We start from the raw sequence: 16286 nt of genomic DNA, 5'->3' as shown, positions 1-16286 counted from the left end.
AGTGTCATTAAAGAAGCCACTGAGATTAAGGTCACAGACAATCTAATCAACCGTGACTCGGGATACCAAATCAGCACTGCCTGGAATACAGCACTTGAGCTTGTGAAAACTCAACGCAGGACACTCCGGGGTTCCACAAGAAATAGAAGTGGAGACCGAGAGAACAGTCGTGAGACAAGGCGTCGGACATTAGAGACCAGATCGGACACACCCCAGATCATGAAGATTGTGACACAGACCTCAAGATTTTGGGACAGTGTCATTAAAGAAGCCACTGAGATTAAGGTCACAGACAATCTAATCAACCGTGACTCGGGATACCAAATCAGCACTGCCTGGAATCCAGCACTTGAGCTTGTGAAAACTCAACGCAGGACACTCCGGGGTTCCACAAGAAATAGAAGACGGCCAGGCCGGGCGCGGACGGCGGAGGGAACACCGGCAACCAGAGAGGGACAATGTAGCCACGTCTGGCATGCGCGGACCTCAAGACGGACCACACGACGCGGTGCGGACCGATTAGGGAGCTCCCAGCACGAAACAGAAGTGGAAATCATAGTAAAAGTCATGAGATAGAGTACCCAACATCTCAGATCGGGTCTGACACACCGCAGATGGCAACCACAACCACTGAGGACGGCCAAAACGGGCGCCGACGGTAGTCGGAACATCCGCGACTGGAGGGGTCCGTTGAAACCGAGTCTGGCAGGCGCAGACCACAGATGGAACACTCGACTTGGCGCGGACCGATTAGGGAACGCCCAGCTCCTCCCAGGCATAAATACTGGACTCGATCAACCCAAGGACCAGTCTCAGGTAGCACCTGAAGAAGACAGCGGGGCACGCTGTTGAAATATCGTGCGAGGACGACGCGAACATCCGGCTGGATTCCCGAATATCCAAGATGTCAACAGATCGCCGGGAAAGCATGAAAAATTACAACAAAGCCTTTGTCAAAAAAAGACAACACACACACACACACACACACACACACACGAGGTGGAGAGCGGATAGGGCAACTACGTGCAGTCAGGAGGTTAGATCGGGGGTGGGAGAGAGAGAGAGAGAGAGAGAGAGAGAGAGAGAGAGAGAGAGAGAGAGAGAGAGAGTGTAGGACGAAAAAGAGAAGTAAAAAGACTGGGTGCATTGGTGGAATAGAGGGCTATGTAGCACTGGAGTGGGAACAGCGATGGGGCTACATGAGTAAGGACAATGACTAACGAAGGTTGAGGCCAGAAATGTTAAGGGAATGTAGAATACATTGCAGGGAGTATTCCCAACTGCGCAGTTCAGAAAAGCTGGTGTTCATGGGAAGGATCCAGAACACATAGACTGTGAAGCAGTCATTGAATTGAAGAACATTGTGTTGGGCGGCCTGCTAAGGAACAGGGTGGTCCAGCTGTTTCTTGGCCACAGTTTGCCAGTGACCATTCACAAAGACAGGTAGCTTGTTGGTTGCCATGTATACACAAAATGCAGCACAGTGGTTGCAACTTAGCTTTTATGTCAAATTACTGGTTCACAGGTAGCCCTACCATTGATTGGATAGATGATGTATGTGACTGGAGCAGAGTAGATGGTGGTGGGAGTATGTATGGGACAGGTCTTGCATCTAGGCATATTCCAGGGATATGAGCCATGAGGCAAGGGGTTTGGGAGCAGAGGTTGTCTAGGGCCGGATGAGCATATTGTATAGGTTCAGTGGGCAGTGGAATACCACTGTTGGAGGGTGGGAAGGATAATGGGTAGGACATTTCTCATTTCAGGGCAAGACAAGAGGTAGTAGAAATCTTGGGGGAGAATGTGGTTCAGTTGCTCCAGTCCTGGGTGGTACTGAGGCACGAGGTGAATGCTCCCCTGTGGCCAGATGGTTGGACTTGGGAGGTGGTGGGTGACTGGAGAGATAAGGCAATCTCCCATATTTACATGTGTTATTTCTCACACTTTTCCTGTGCCATACAATCTTGTATCTCATCCCACCAACCCCTCCCCAACCCACATCCATTCCTTCTCCTCTCTATTCCAGTTTGTATCTACTAATTTCCCCTGATCCAGTCACATATGCCATCCCCCTTCTTTACACTCATCCACCCACAGACAGGCAAACCACAGTAAAAAAAAAAAAAAAAAAAAAAAAAAAAAAAAAAAAAAAAAAAAAAAAAAAAAAAAAAAAAAAAAAAAACTTATATTTTTTCTTCAATCTAATTGTGACTTAACGCCAATTTCAGTCAGTTTTTGCCTTTCACTATCGACATATTCCCCCAGATTTCATTTCATTTTTCTCCCCTCATGTCATCTGTTTTCGTGATTTTCTCATTTTTTGGGTATATTTTTGTGATTTTTTTTCAGAAATTATTCTATGTATTTACGTATTTTTTTGTGTTTTTTTCTACCATCATGGATACTTGCTCCTTCCATCTGTGTCAATGCAGAAAAGTTTCCTTATTCCTAGCCACAACCCAGTTCCACATACTGTTGTTGCTTGGCTCGTGGAACCCCTCCAAATGATCGTACCATCAAATTACACATGTTACCCTACCGTCCACAATGATCTCCATCTGTTCAGATTCTGCCAATCTTCAGCCCTCACCAATATAGTCCCGAAAACCAGATATATGAAGACCAAACCTCACTGCAATACCTTCCCTCCATCTGTAAAATTCTCCTGCTGTGCAATCCCCAATTCCTTAATCCCATAACACATACTGAAACTCTTGCACTCCAGGAACTAGAGCAACATACACCACACCACCTGAAAAAAACTCTCCACCCAGTTCACTTCCTACTCCCACTTGGGCTACCACTGTCCACCACCTCCGCAACAACGTCCAAACCTCATAGCTGACAACCCTGTCTCATACGCTTAAACATTTACCCCACCATCCAAAACTCCCTCCCACCACCACACAAAAATCCAGATCCTAAACAGACCTGAAACACTTCATGAACCTTTCCCCCAAAAACCCTAGTCCTGCAGAAATATCAGTCCTTTCCAAAGGCCTCACCTTTTGCCCCACTGAAAAATTCAATCATGCAGGACTTGTTCAAGACCTTCTCTCCTTCTCCTGGTCCCTACAGCAGAAACAATTTTTCACACATCAGATTCAACCAAAGACCAATGCTGAACCCTGCTTGACTCAGTTCGCTCCTCCATCCATCTGTGTTCCACCCCCAATACCCCACAAATCACCCCCTACTAACTTTCCCGAATTTCTTAACCTTGAACCTAGCCTCACTATCATTCCCAAAATCACTCAAAATGCAGGCTAATCTTGCACCCACAGAAAGAACTGCAATCCACCAAATAAAAATTGATTCTGACCTTAATCCTACCAGCTGACGAAGGCTGCATCAATGCTGTTTTGAACTGCAAGGATTACCTGCAGAAGGACTCCGCCAGCTGAGCTGTCACATTCATCAACCTACAAACCCTGCCACAGTGACTCCACACCAGAAATCCAGCAGGACGTCCAGTCTCTCTTCAAATCCATAGGCTCATCCCAGAACCTCTCCCCAGAGTCCATCTCTCCCCTCACCCCTACCATTCCGCACACTCCTAACTTCTACATTCTTCCTAAAGCCCATAAACCCAACTGCCCAGGACACACCATTATGGCCAGTTACTGTGCCCCCACTGAAAGATGTCTCCTGTTGTAGACCAACATCTTCAGTCTATTACTGACAACCTACCCTCCTATAAAAAGATACCAACCATTCCCCCCCCCCCCCCCCCCCCCTCCCGGGATCTCCACAGTTCCTGTTCCTTCTTTACCACAGGATGCCCTGCTTGCTTGTCCATACTGCTGCGATCTCCCATTACACTAACATCCCTAATGCCCATGGCCTAACTGCTACTGAACACTACTTTTCCCAAAGCCCAATGGATTCCAAACCAACAACCTCCTTCCTAGTTGGCATGACCAACTGTATCCTCATCCACACATACTTCTCTTTTAAAAGCATTACATACAATCAAATCTGGGACACAGCTATGGACACATGCATGGCACCATCCTGTGCCAATCTATTCATGGGCCATCTAGAGGAATCCTTTGTAAACAACCACAATCCCAATCCCTCACCTGGTTCATATTCACTGATGACACCGTCGTGATCAGGATTGAGGGTGAGGGTACCCTACCCACATTCCTCCAGAATCTCAACAACTTCTCCCCCCATTCATTTTGTCCAGTCCTACTCAACCCAACGAGACACCTTTCTTGATGTTGACCACCACCTCAAAGATGGCTACATCAGTACCCCAGTACATATCAAACCTACCAACCACCAGAAATACCTCCACTTCGACAGCTGCCACCCATTCCATACCAAGAAGTCCCTTCCATACAGCCTAGCCACCCATGGCCGTCGCAACTGTAGTGATAAGTGGTCCCTCTCAAAAATATACTGATGGTCTCACTGATGCATTTACGGACCATAATTATACTTCCAACCTTTGAGCAAAAACAGATGTCCTGCGCCTTATCTCTCTAGTCACCCACCACCTCCCAACTCCAACCATCTGGCCACAGGGGAGCATTCACCTCGTGCCTCAGTACCACCCAGGACTGGAGCAACTGAACCACATTCTCCAACAGGATTCCTACTCCCTCTTGTCATGCCCTGAAATGAGAAATGTCCTACCCATTATCCTTCCCACCCTCCAAAAGTGGTATTCCACTGCCCACCGAACCTATACAATATCCTCGTCCGGCCCTAGACAACCTCTGCTCTCAAACCCCTTGTCTCATGGCTCATATCCCTGGAATACGCCTAGATGCAAGACCTGTCCCTTACTTCCTCCTACCACCATCTACTCCGCTCCAGTCACATACATCATCTATCCAATCAAAGGTAGGGCTACCTGTGAACCAGTAATTTGACCTAAAAGCTAAGTTGCAACCACTGTGCTGCATTCTGTGTATACATGGCAACCAACAAGCTACCTGTCTTTGTGAATGGTCATTGACAAACTGTAGTCAAGAAACAGCTGGACCACCCTGTTCCTTAGCAGGCCGCCCAACACAATGTTCTTCAATTCAATGACTGCTTCACAGTCTATGTGATCTGGATCCTTCCCATGAACACCAGCTTTTCTGAACTGCACAGGTGGGAATACTCCCTGCAATGTATTCTACGTTCCCTTAACATTTCTGGCCTCAACCTTCGTTAGTCATTGTCCTTACTCATGTAGCCCCATCGCTGTTCCCATTCCAGTGCTACACAGCCCTCTATTCCACCAATGCACCCAGTCTTTTTACTTCTCTTTTTCCTGCTACACACTCTCTCTCTCCCCCTGCCCTCTGTCTAACCTCCTGACTGCACCTAGCTGCCCTATCCACTCTCCACCTCATCCCTGCATTCTCCCACTAACAGCACATTACTGTCCACCACTCCTACCCTGCTTAGTCTCACCCTCTCCGGCCCAGCCTCCTCTTTAACCTCACTCAGTTGCCTCTCTCACCATGCGCTGCTGCTTGTAGTCTGGCTCTAGCTACCAGAGACTGTGGCCATGTGTGTGTGAGCTGCATTTGTGTGAGTGTTTATTTTCGACAAAGGCTTTGTTAGCTGAAAGCTCATTTTGTGTCAGTCTTTTTGTTGTGCCTACAGAAGATGGACAAAATAATGTGAACAGTGGTAGTAATGTGATGGGTGTGTCTGACGGTCAACAACACAGGTAAGGCACGTATTGCCCTGGACTGTTTGTGTTCAGTATGGACTAGCATCAGTGCAGGTTGTTTATGAGTAGTGCACACTTTATATTTGCATTCAGAGGCTAAGGTTGACATGCCTATGAAAGACCTAACAGAGTTCCACAGAGGGCAGATTGGAGCATCAGTAACCAAGACAGCCAACTTATTGAATATTTCACAAGCAACTGTTTCAATAGTCGTTACAGCCAACACAAAACATGGGAAGACATCACCGTGTAAAAAATTAAAACTAAATGACAGAGATCATCATACGCTAACACGAATTGTGTCAAAACAACACAAAACTACGTCAGCTAAAGTGACTGCAGAGCTCAATAGCCATCTTCAAGACACCGTATCTATTGGCACTGTCTGCTGAGAACTCCATCAAGTGAATAGTCATCAATGAGTTGCTATACCAAAACCATTAGTGATGACAACCAACACAAAGAAGCATAAAAAATGGTGTCAGGAGCATAAATCCTGGATGGCTGATCAGTGGAAACACGTCATATGGTCCAACGAGTCAATGTTTTCGTTACTCCCAACATCGGGCCAGGTTTACATCTAGAGAACACCAAAAGAAGCCTGCAATCCTGATTCTTTGATCCCAACGTTTAAGAATGGAAGTGGAAGTGTGATTGTGTGGGCAGCCATATCATGGTCCCCTCTTGCAAAGGCTATGTTACAGGCAAAGATTATGTGGACATTTTTGGTGATCAGGTGCACCCCATGATTGAAATGTAGTTTCCCAACAATGGTGCCACATTTCAGGATGATAATGCACCAATTCAGACAGCCAGGACAGTATAATCGTGGTATGAGCAACAGGCAACTGAACTGCAGCATCTTCCCTGGCCAGCACAGTTCCTGGACTATCGAACTTTATAGGCAGTATTGGAGCACACACTTCGGAACCAGTATTCCAAGAAGAGTCACAGTTGTATTATGGGCAAATGGGGGTCCAGACCCTCATTAATAAACCATTCTCAAGTAAGTACATGTGTTCACATTGTTTTGCCTATCCCCTGCATCTGTGACTCAGCATCTCCCTTATTTGAATCTTTATTGTTTCTACTAAGTCTGCATTGTGACACCATGGCTGATTGACAGGTATTGAGTTGGAATAATCAGTAAAATTCCGTAATAAATGAAATAACACTTTCTGAGTTTGCAGGTCATGTCAGTAGCATATCTGAAAGTGTTCCAACGATATAAACAACAGTCCACAGCCTGTAAAAAAAAGTGAACACACTTTACTTCTAACACTGAGAACATGGAATGGCAGTTAGATCCACCAGCACAACATGGCTGCGTATCTTCAAATGTAATCAGTAGTGCTCCAGGAGTTACAAGGTATGCAACCAGCAGAATAAGTGATGTGAAAAGTTAATCTAATTGAGTCTACTGTATAACAATTCAAAATGAAGTGAGATGCCAAATATTGAGGGGCAGCGAGTTTATGGTCAACAATGAACAAACATTGATCATTTTTTTCACACACACACACACACACACACACACACACACACACAGGACTTTTTTCCTTGCAGTGTATACCAATCACACAGAGAATCTACAAAAATTTTGTGCATAAAGTATACTGGGCAGAACACATTTTGAGCAACCATGTCCAATGAAAAATCAAGTAAGATACCAAGTGACCTGTGATTTGGTAACAAAGCCACTAGATAGGACACACAGCACATTGACAAAAGTGCTGTAATTTGTAGTCTTTAGGAGCATTGGGTACAAGTTCTTCCTGTGGTGTGATGTTAGGGTATGAGATTTTCCAGACTTTTGTGGCCAAAGTTTTTGTAAATAAATAATTTTGTTGGCTGAGAGTGAAATCTCGTACTGATTTTGAATGTAAATGAACAAACTTTATTTGCAGAAAATTTATTCATTTGTTTACCCAGAAAAATCATCAAGAACTTAGAAGGGTTATTCTTATGTTGTTGTGGTCTTCAGTCCTGAGACTGGTTTGATGCAGCTCTCCATGTTACTCTATCCTGTGCAAGGTTCTTCATCTCCCAGTATCTACTGCAACCTACATCCTTCTGAATCTGTTAAGTGTATTCATCTTTTGGTTTCCCTCTGCGATTTTTACCCTCCACACTGCCCTCCAATACTAAATTGGTGATCCCTTGATGCCTCAGAATATGCCCTACCAACCGATCCCTTCTTCTAGTCAAGTTGTGCCACAAATTACTCTTCTCTCCAATTCTATTCAATACCTCCTCATTATTTATGTGATCTACCCATCTAATCTTTAGCATTCTTCTGTAGCACCATATTTCGAAAGCTACTATTCTCTTCTTGTCTGAACTATTTATCGTCCATGTTTCACTTCCATACGTGGCTACACTCCATACAAATACTTTCAGAAAAGACTTCCTGACACTTAAATCTATATTCGATGTTAACAAATTTCTCTTCTTCAGAAACGCTTTCCTTGTCAATGCCAGTCTACATTTTATATCCTCTCTACTTCGAGCATCATCAGTTATTTTGCTCCCCAAATAGCAAAACTCATTTACTACTTCATGCGTCTCATTTCCTAATCTAATTCCCACAGCATCACCCAATTTAATTCGAGTACATTCCATTATCCTTGTTTTGCTTTTGTTGGTGTTCATCTTATATCCTCCTTTCAAGACACTATCCATTCCGTTCAACTGTTCTTCTAAGCCCTTTCCTGTCTCTGAGAGAATTACAATATCATCGGCGAACCTTAAAATTTTTATTTCTTCTCCATGGATTTTAATACTTACTCCGAATTTTTCTTTTGTTTCCTTCACTGCTTGCTCAATATACAGATTGAATAACATCAGGGAGAGGCTACAACCCTGTCTCACTCCGTTCCCAACCACTGCTTCCCTTTCATGTCCCTCGACTCGACAACTGCCATCTGGTTTCTGTACAAATTGTAAATAGCCTTTCGCTCCCTGTGTTTTACCCCTGCCACCTTCAGAATTTGAAAGAGAGTATTCCAGTCAACATTGTCAAAAGCTTTCTCTAAGTCTACAAATGCTAGAAACGTAGGTTTGCCTTTCCTTAATCTAGCTTCTAAGATAAGTCGTAGGTTCAGTATTGCCTCACGTGTTCCAATATTTCTACGGAATCCAAACTGATCTTCACCGAGGTCGGCTTCTACCAGTTTTTCCATTCGTCTGTAAAGAATTCGCATTAGTATTTTGCATCTGTGACTTATTAAACTGATAGTTCGGTAATTTTCACATCTGTCAACACCTGCTTTCTTTGGGATTGGAATTATTATATTCTTCTTGAAGTCTGAGGGTATTTCGCCTGTCTCATACATCTTGCTCACCAGATGGTAGAGTTTTGTCAGGACTGGCTCTCCCAAGGCTATCAGTAGTTCTAATGGAATGTTGTCTACTCCCAGGGCCTTGTTTCAACTCAGGCCTTTCAGTGCTCTGTCAAACTCTTCACGCAGTATCATATTTCCCATTTCATCTTCATCTACATCCTCTTCCATTTCCATAATATTGTCCTCAAGTACATTGCCCTTGTATAGACCCTCTATATACTCCTTCCACCTTTCTGCTTTCCCTTCTTTGCTTAGAACTGGGTTTCCATCTGAGCTCTTGATATTCATACAAGTGGTTCTCTTTTCTCCAAAGGTCTCTTTAATTTTCCTGTAGGCAGTATCTATCTTACCCCTAGAGGGTAAGATTCTTATGTAAGAGGATTTATTACGGAGTAAGTCTTGTTTCGTATGTTCTCCTATTTGTCTGAGGTATTCTGCAAGGGCTCCGTGCCATCCCAAGGGCATTAAAGTTGTACTTGGCATCATTACATGCAAAGCAATCGGAGGCACCAAAGAATCTTCTGCGCAAACCGTGGGGTTAAGGAATACCAGCAATCAGAAGATTATGACAATAATGTGTATACTGATACTGTTGTTTTTAATTGGAAGTACTGGAGTTTGTTCAAAATGAGTTGTACTTAGATGATTAACCTCTGATCACATATTGTAATTAATGGCACAATAAAAGCCTTCCCATAAACCTGAGTTGATGAGTCCTGGTTTTGCTAGAAGCTGAATCCTTCTGCAGACATAATAACAATTATCAGCAAGTCAGGGGTTCACAGACTTCTTAGAACAGAAGACCAGCAATGATATAATTCTTCATAAATTAACTGAAATTTCGCATGTGGTGACCCTGGTGTGGGATGAACTGGAAGCAATACTGGTACAACAAACTAAAATCTGAATAGTAAGATTCAATGTGAATGGAAGATTTTGGCACAAAAGCAGCAGTACTATTACAACAATCCGCTGTTCACTAGCCAAGACTGAATTAGTGTAAGAATACATTCTTCTTTCCAGAAGAAATAGTTTAAAGGAGTAACTTGCAGTATTGACATAATTACTCAGTATCCAAGATAAACAACTGTATCATGCTGAAAAATCAAGAAGCAGAATGGCCAAAGGCAGACAAAGCTAAACACATTACCGTATTTACTCGAATCTAAGCCGCACTTTTTTCCGGTTTTTGTAATCAAAAAAACCGCCTGCGGCTTAGAATCGAGTGCAAAGTAAGGGGAAGTTCTGAAAAATGTTGGTAGGTGCCGCCACAAATAACTTCTGCCTTTGAATGTATGTAGCGCTACACAGACATGCTTTGCAGCCACAAAGATAAACACTGGCGCCAAAACCTCTGCGTCAGAAAATAAATTAAAAAAAAAAAAAAAAAAAAAAAAAAAGGTGGAAGACGAGCTTTTTTTTTCCGCCCCGAGTTTCAACCACTGCAGTTTCTTACATTATCCAATGAAGTAAATACAGATTCCGTATTATTCATCTTCGAATGTAGCAGCATTTCAATGTACTACGAAATTCCGACTGGCAAGACTGTTTGGGATGTTTGTCAATATGGCCAACTCTACGTTCTGAATTTTTTCCTACCTGTGAGAAGAGATGGTTGCTAATAGGAACTTTTATGAATTGTGAATCACTTGCAGTATTCTCTTCACCATAATACGAATATAAACATTTTGCCATGTATTGTTTCGGGTTTGCTGCTATCTCGTGTAAATCCTGTCTGCCTAATAACCTACGAAACTAGTGTGAGACAACAGCAAATGCGGAAGAATATACATATCATGTCATGTTTATATTCGTATTATTCTTATGCCTAATAGTGATACAATCAGAAATGAAGCACGGCAATTGACTAGATTTTTAAATCTAAGATGACTCTAATTTCTGTGCAGAATGTAATGTACATGAGAGGCGTCTGCAAAGATTTTCAAACGGAGAAAAATTTTAGCTAAACTCTCGTTCAGAACATCTATCATACACAGTCTATTATTTGGTTCTTGTTGATCATTATCAAAGAAAGCAGCAGTGTAAGTAACAACGAATACCAGTCTCTTGCCATTGTTTCGCTAATGAGACAATTCCTCTCTTTTTTTGTTGTAAGCGGCGGTAGCGCGCACAAAAGCAAGCCATGCCGCGAGCGGCGGCAGGTCGTAAACACTCATTATCAGAATGCGACAAACAATGCATGACACAATACAATAATGCATTTTCAGCTTATAGTGACGTAAGCACCTGTAACAAAGAGAACGGCACTTATCAGATCAAAGAAAAATAAGCAACCGATTCAAACCAGACGAAGCACTTGAAAAAGGAAGGGTATCCGTATAAATACGGACGGAGCGTCTGATGCATAGCAATGGCTACCTGGTAAAGCTTAACTGCTAAGCTTACGACTCTAACCAAACTACTGTAGCTGTATCGTCATTCATTCAGCCTAAACTGTGTCTCATGTTACAATAGACCAACTTTGTTTCGATTTGGAGGTGCGGCCTAAAACTTTTCTCTCCCCTTGAATTTCGAGTCTCAAATTTCAGGTGCGGCTTAGATTCGGGAAAATTTTTTTCCTTGATTTCGAATCTCATTTTTCAGGTGCGGCTTAGATTCGAGTAAATACGGTAAATGAGAGTAACACAGGCTTTTAAGCTGACTTTTTAATACACTTGAATTCTGTTCACGAAAAAATCTGCTTATAGCAACATGACTGGAAACCAGTTGCTAAGCAACTAAATAGCCATGAAATTATTAGAATACGCCGTACATCCAGTGAAGATGGAATGTGAACCAAAACGAATAATACAATTCCAGAGTGAAAATCAAAGAATGGAAAATCCAGGATGGAATGTAACAATTATGAAAATGAAAGTTGTTACTCACCATATATCGGAGATGCTGGGTCACAGATAGGCACAACAGAAAGACTGTCACAAATAAAGCTTTCGGCCAGTAAGACCTTCGACAAAAATAGACGACAGAAAAACACACACACACACACACACACACACACACACACACACACACACACACACGCACACGCAACTCACACAAACAACTGCAGTCTCAGGCAACTGTAGCCACACTGCCTGTGTGTGTGTGTATGTGTATGTGTGTGTGTGTGTGTGTGTGTGTGTGTGTGTGTGTGCGCGCCTGTGTGTGTGTGTGTGTGTGTGTGTGTGTGTGTGTGTGTGTGTGTGTGTGTGTTTACCCATTTTATGGTGAGTAGCAACTTTCCTTTACATATTCAGAGTGGTTATACTGACAATTTCAACTGAGTTATCCAGCAACAATCAAGAATTTCAGCTACATCTAACAAGACATGGATAACCAAAGCCCACACAATGAACATGTTGTTCAGAGCATAGAAGGTTGTCAGCTGTCTGTGAGGTTGCAGTTCAATGAATTGCTCTGATGCAGCACTTAGCACCAGATCCAAAAAATGGCACATAACGCCAAACAGCGAGCAGCTTTGTAGCCGTCCACAATGGGATGCAAAATGCCATAACTTGGTGGGTTCAGATTTTTTTCTGCTTGTTTTCAAAGTGCAGTGGTGTGATCACGGGAATACAAAAATTAAAGTGATACATTTTATTACAATGACTTCAGTGAACGCACAGTAGTTCACAACGACCAGGTCACTGTGACATTCATATGTTCTGGTATCATGCCAAGTGTGGTTAAAACTTGGTCATTACAGCAAATATACATACATCCATGCTTTTATTACAACAATTTACTTTGGGATATTGTTCAGTAAAGCTACATTATGATGATACATGAACACAAAATCTTTTCAGTTTGGGGACAATACAATGGCCCACATAAACAACAGCATGACTATGGAAGAGTTAATGAAGTCAGTTTCACAACAGTGGTTCACTTAAATAATACAGTTATGCACATATCAACGATAATAACCAGTTTCTGAAAATACAAATAATTGCTTAGATAAAAAATCTACTCACCGAGCAGCAGCAGGAGAACACACATATAGAAAGGTATCACAGTTTGCAAGCTTCTGGAGCCAGTGGCTCCTTCTTCTGGCAGAAGGATTGAAGGGGAAGGAAGAGGGGTGAAGGAAAAGGACTGGTGAGGTTCAGGAAAAGGGACAGAGTTCAGAAAAGTCACCCAGAACCCAAGTCAGGGTAGACTTATGGAATGTCCACTGGCTCCGAAAGCTTGCAAACCATCAAACCTTTTTCTATGTTTTTTCTCCTGCCGCTGCTTGGTGAGTAGATTTTTTTATCTATCCAATTACTTACAGTTATGAATATGAATGAGAAGTTCACCTAAGTTGAAAACAGACTGACAGAAATTGACTCCAGACTCGTAAATAAGCCAATGAGAGAGGCTGAAAGAAGGAAAAAGTGATGGGAGAAAGATGCATCCATGCAGTAAAAGACAGGTGATTTAGTTTTAGTTAAGAGTCACAAAAAGGGTAAAAAAGTGGAAATTTATGAGTAAATTTCAACCTTTATACAGGATGACAAATTACTGAGCTATATGAAATAAAATCGTCATAATTTTTGAACAATTTGCATCAGGACATTCAAATTGCATGGTTGGCCATGGGACATGGTGGGAATTAGTATTGTTTGGTTTAGGAATGAAGCCCACTTTCATTTTGGTGCGTTCATCAATAAGCAAAACTGGTGCATTTGGGGGACTGAAAATCTGCATTTCGTGATCAAGAAGTCTCTTCAGCCTCAACAAGTGATTGTGTGATGTACAATATCCAATCACGGAATAATTGGTGTGATATTCCTTGTTGGCGCAGTGACTACCAAACAGTACATGAAGGTTTTGGAAGGTGATTTCATACCCATTATCTAAAGTGACCATGATTTCAACAAGATGTGGTTCATGCAAGACGGAACTCGACCCCATCAAAACAGGAGAGTGTTTGATGTCCTGGAGGAGCGCTTTGGTGACCGCATTCTGGCTCTGAGGTACCAGAGGCCACTGGCATGGCCTTGATTGGCCACCAGATTTGAATACATATAATTCCTTTTTGTGGGGCTATATTAAAGACAAGGTGTTCAGTAACAGCCATAAAAACATTGATGAGCTGAAAACTACCATTCAGGAGGTCATCAACAGCATTGATGTTCCAAAACTTCAGTGGGTCTGCAGAATTTCGCTATTCGTCTGTGCCACATCATCGCCAATGACGGCAGGCACATTGAACATGTCGCAACCTAAATCGGGGGAAAGTATAGTAGTTTGTACTTATTTTTGAAAACACTTGTAACAGGAAAGTATAGTACTTTGCACTTATTGATATAACAATGGACAACCTCACTTCTCTTTGGAGAGAGGGGAACAGCATTAGTAAAACTTTTAAGATCAAGTGTAGTTATGTGTCTTGTGATATAGTATGGAACTACTATAGTATACCGGACAAAAAGGACTACATGCTTGTAACTGTTGCACTGATGATTTACCTGGTTATTTCAGTGATACTAGAAAACAATAAACCCACTTATGGCTATAAATGATTTTGTATACACTGCATAGAGACTTTTGATTAGTCTGAAAAGGAAAAAAAAGGACTTACGCTGGAGTGCAGTTAATACAGTAAAATATAATTAATTAAAATTATTCTCAGGTTGGGGTATTACAGGTGGAAATTGTTTAGTAGTCAAATGCTTGTTTATTTATAAAGGGGCAGCAGGTGTGAGGGTACAAGATTTTCCAAATGTTTAGTAGCCAAAGTTTTCTGAAATAAATCATTTTGTTGATTGAAAGTGAGATATTGTACTAATTTTGCATATAAATGAAGAAGCTTTACTAGCAGAAGATCTGTTCATTTGTTTATCCAACCAAATCACCCAGAATTGTTATGTAAGAGGACTTATTAAGGAGAAGTCTTGTTTTGTATATTCTATTATTTGTCTGTCTGAGGTATTCCGCATGGGCTCCACTCCGTCCCAAGAGCACTGAAGCCGTACTTGGCATTGTGACGTGCAAAGTATGGGGAGATGGTAAAAAACTTTTCTGAGCAAAACTATGGATCAATGGGATCAAGAAATATCAGCAACCAGAAGGTTATAACAATAATGTGTATACTGGTCTGATTTGATGATGTTAAGTCTATATGTTGCCCAAGCTATACTCAAGCTACCTGCGAAAACCCCATGAAAATTTATCTAGCAGTTTTGGATCGTAACATGTTCAAACAGACAGAAAGACAAAACAGTTTTACAGTCTTATTATTAGTATAAGAGAGCTAGATATTAGGTTTGTACCCATTTTTTATTACTCCAGTGTTGTAAAGGTAATATTAATGTATTTTGACATGAAACCAAACAAAGAGTTTACAACTGACAAAGAATTTAAAAGTAGGTCACAACGATTGACAATTTTCACTTCGTTTCATTGACAGTTGCAGACATTTTGCTTATTTCAACGCAGCATTGGTTTATGAACACTTCTACAACAGTGTAACACTATAAAGTGAGATTAGTATCAGAAGCCAAGATAAAGCGAATAAAAGTTTAAGAAATGTAGGAAAAACTATGCTTTCTGGCCTAAGAACTCATGTTGGATAATTATTTTTAGTAGCAATACATAAGAATTAACCACAAGATATTTCATTAAAAACATTCATTCATGAAAATTTCAGTCAGTCTGTTAAATAAGTCATGTGGATAAATTAATGAAAACGTTCAACTCTGCCTGCTTTGCTCTTAGAAATCTCTCTCTCTTTGTACTGAACTGCAGTTGGGATTGTAAGCAGAATTTGCGTACTTTCACTGTGTACCTTCATAAGGCATAATCCGAGGCAATGCAACTATACGCAAAAAAGTATTTGTTCTACATAAGCATAGAGTAAAAATACAGTATGAAGTTAATAATCAAACATTATGCAGAAGTTTCACCAGGGACCTAGGGGTTCTTACATTTATGTGCCAACAAATATACTCCTTAATGGTATTTAAAATGGATAACAGAAGTGAATTTAGAACAAACCTTGCAATTCACATATTAGAAGTACAATTACAGACTTACCTTCATACATATCTAGGGACCAGAATTGAATTTTAAGTTCTGATGTAACAAGAAGTTGCCAGCAAATAAAATCACAAAGTGAACTGAAAATCCCGATACATTCAAAGACAAAGTGAAAGAGTATGTTACTAACTGCTTCTACTGTAATTGATCAGAGTGTTTGGACTCAGGGATCCGAATTCTGCTTATCTCTTATATCAGTATCAAACAACTTTCAACTTTGGCAGTATATAGACAGCTGA

At 41.6% G+C, this 16286-nt stretch overlaps 1 protein-coding gene across 1 annotated transcript in view; it reads right to left on the bottom strand.

Moving 5' to 3' along the window:
* LOC124777936 (intracellular protein transport protein USO1-like) overlaps window positions 1–16286 on the bottom strand; it is a 198312-nt gene that overhangs the window by 144042 nt on the left and 37984 nt on the right. The window lies entirely within an intron of this gene.

The sequence above is a fragment of the Schistocerca piceifrons genome, chromosome 1 (genome assembly GCF_021461385.2).
Source record: "Schistocerca piceifrons isolate TAMUIC-IGC-003096 chromosome 1, iqSchPice1.1, whole genome shotgun sequence".
NCBI classification, from domain to species: Eukaryota; Metazoa; Arthropoda; class Insecta; order Orthoptera; family Acrididae; genus Schistocerca; species Schistocerca piceifrons.
This window is presented reverse-complemented; position numbering and strand designations above follow the sequence as displayed.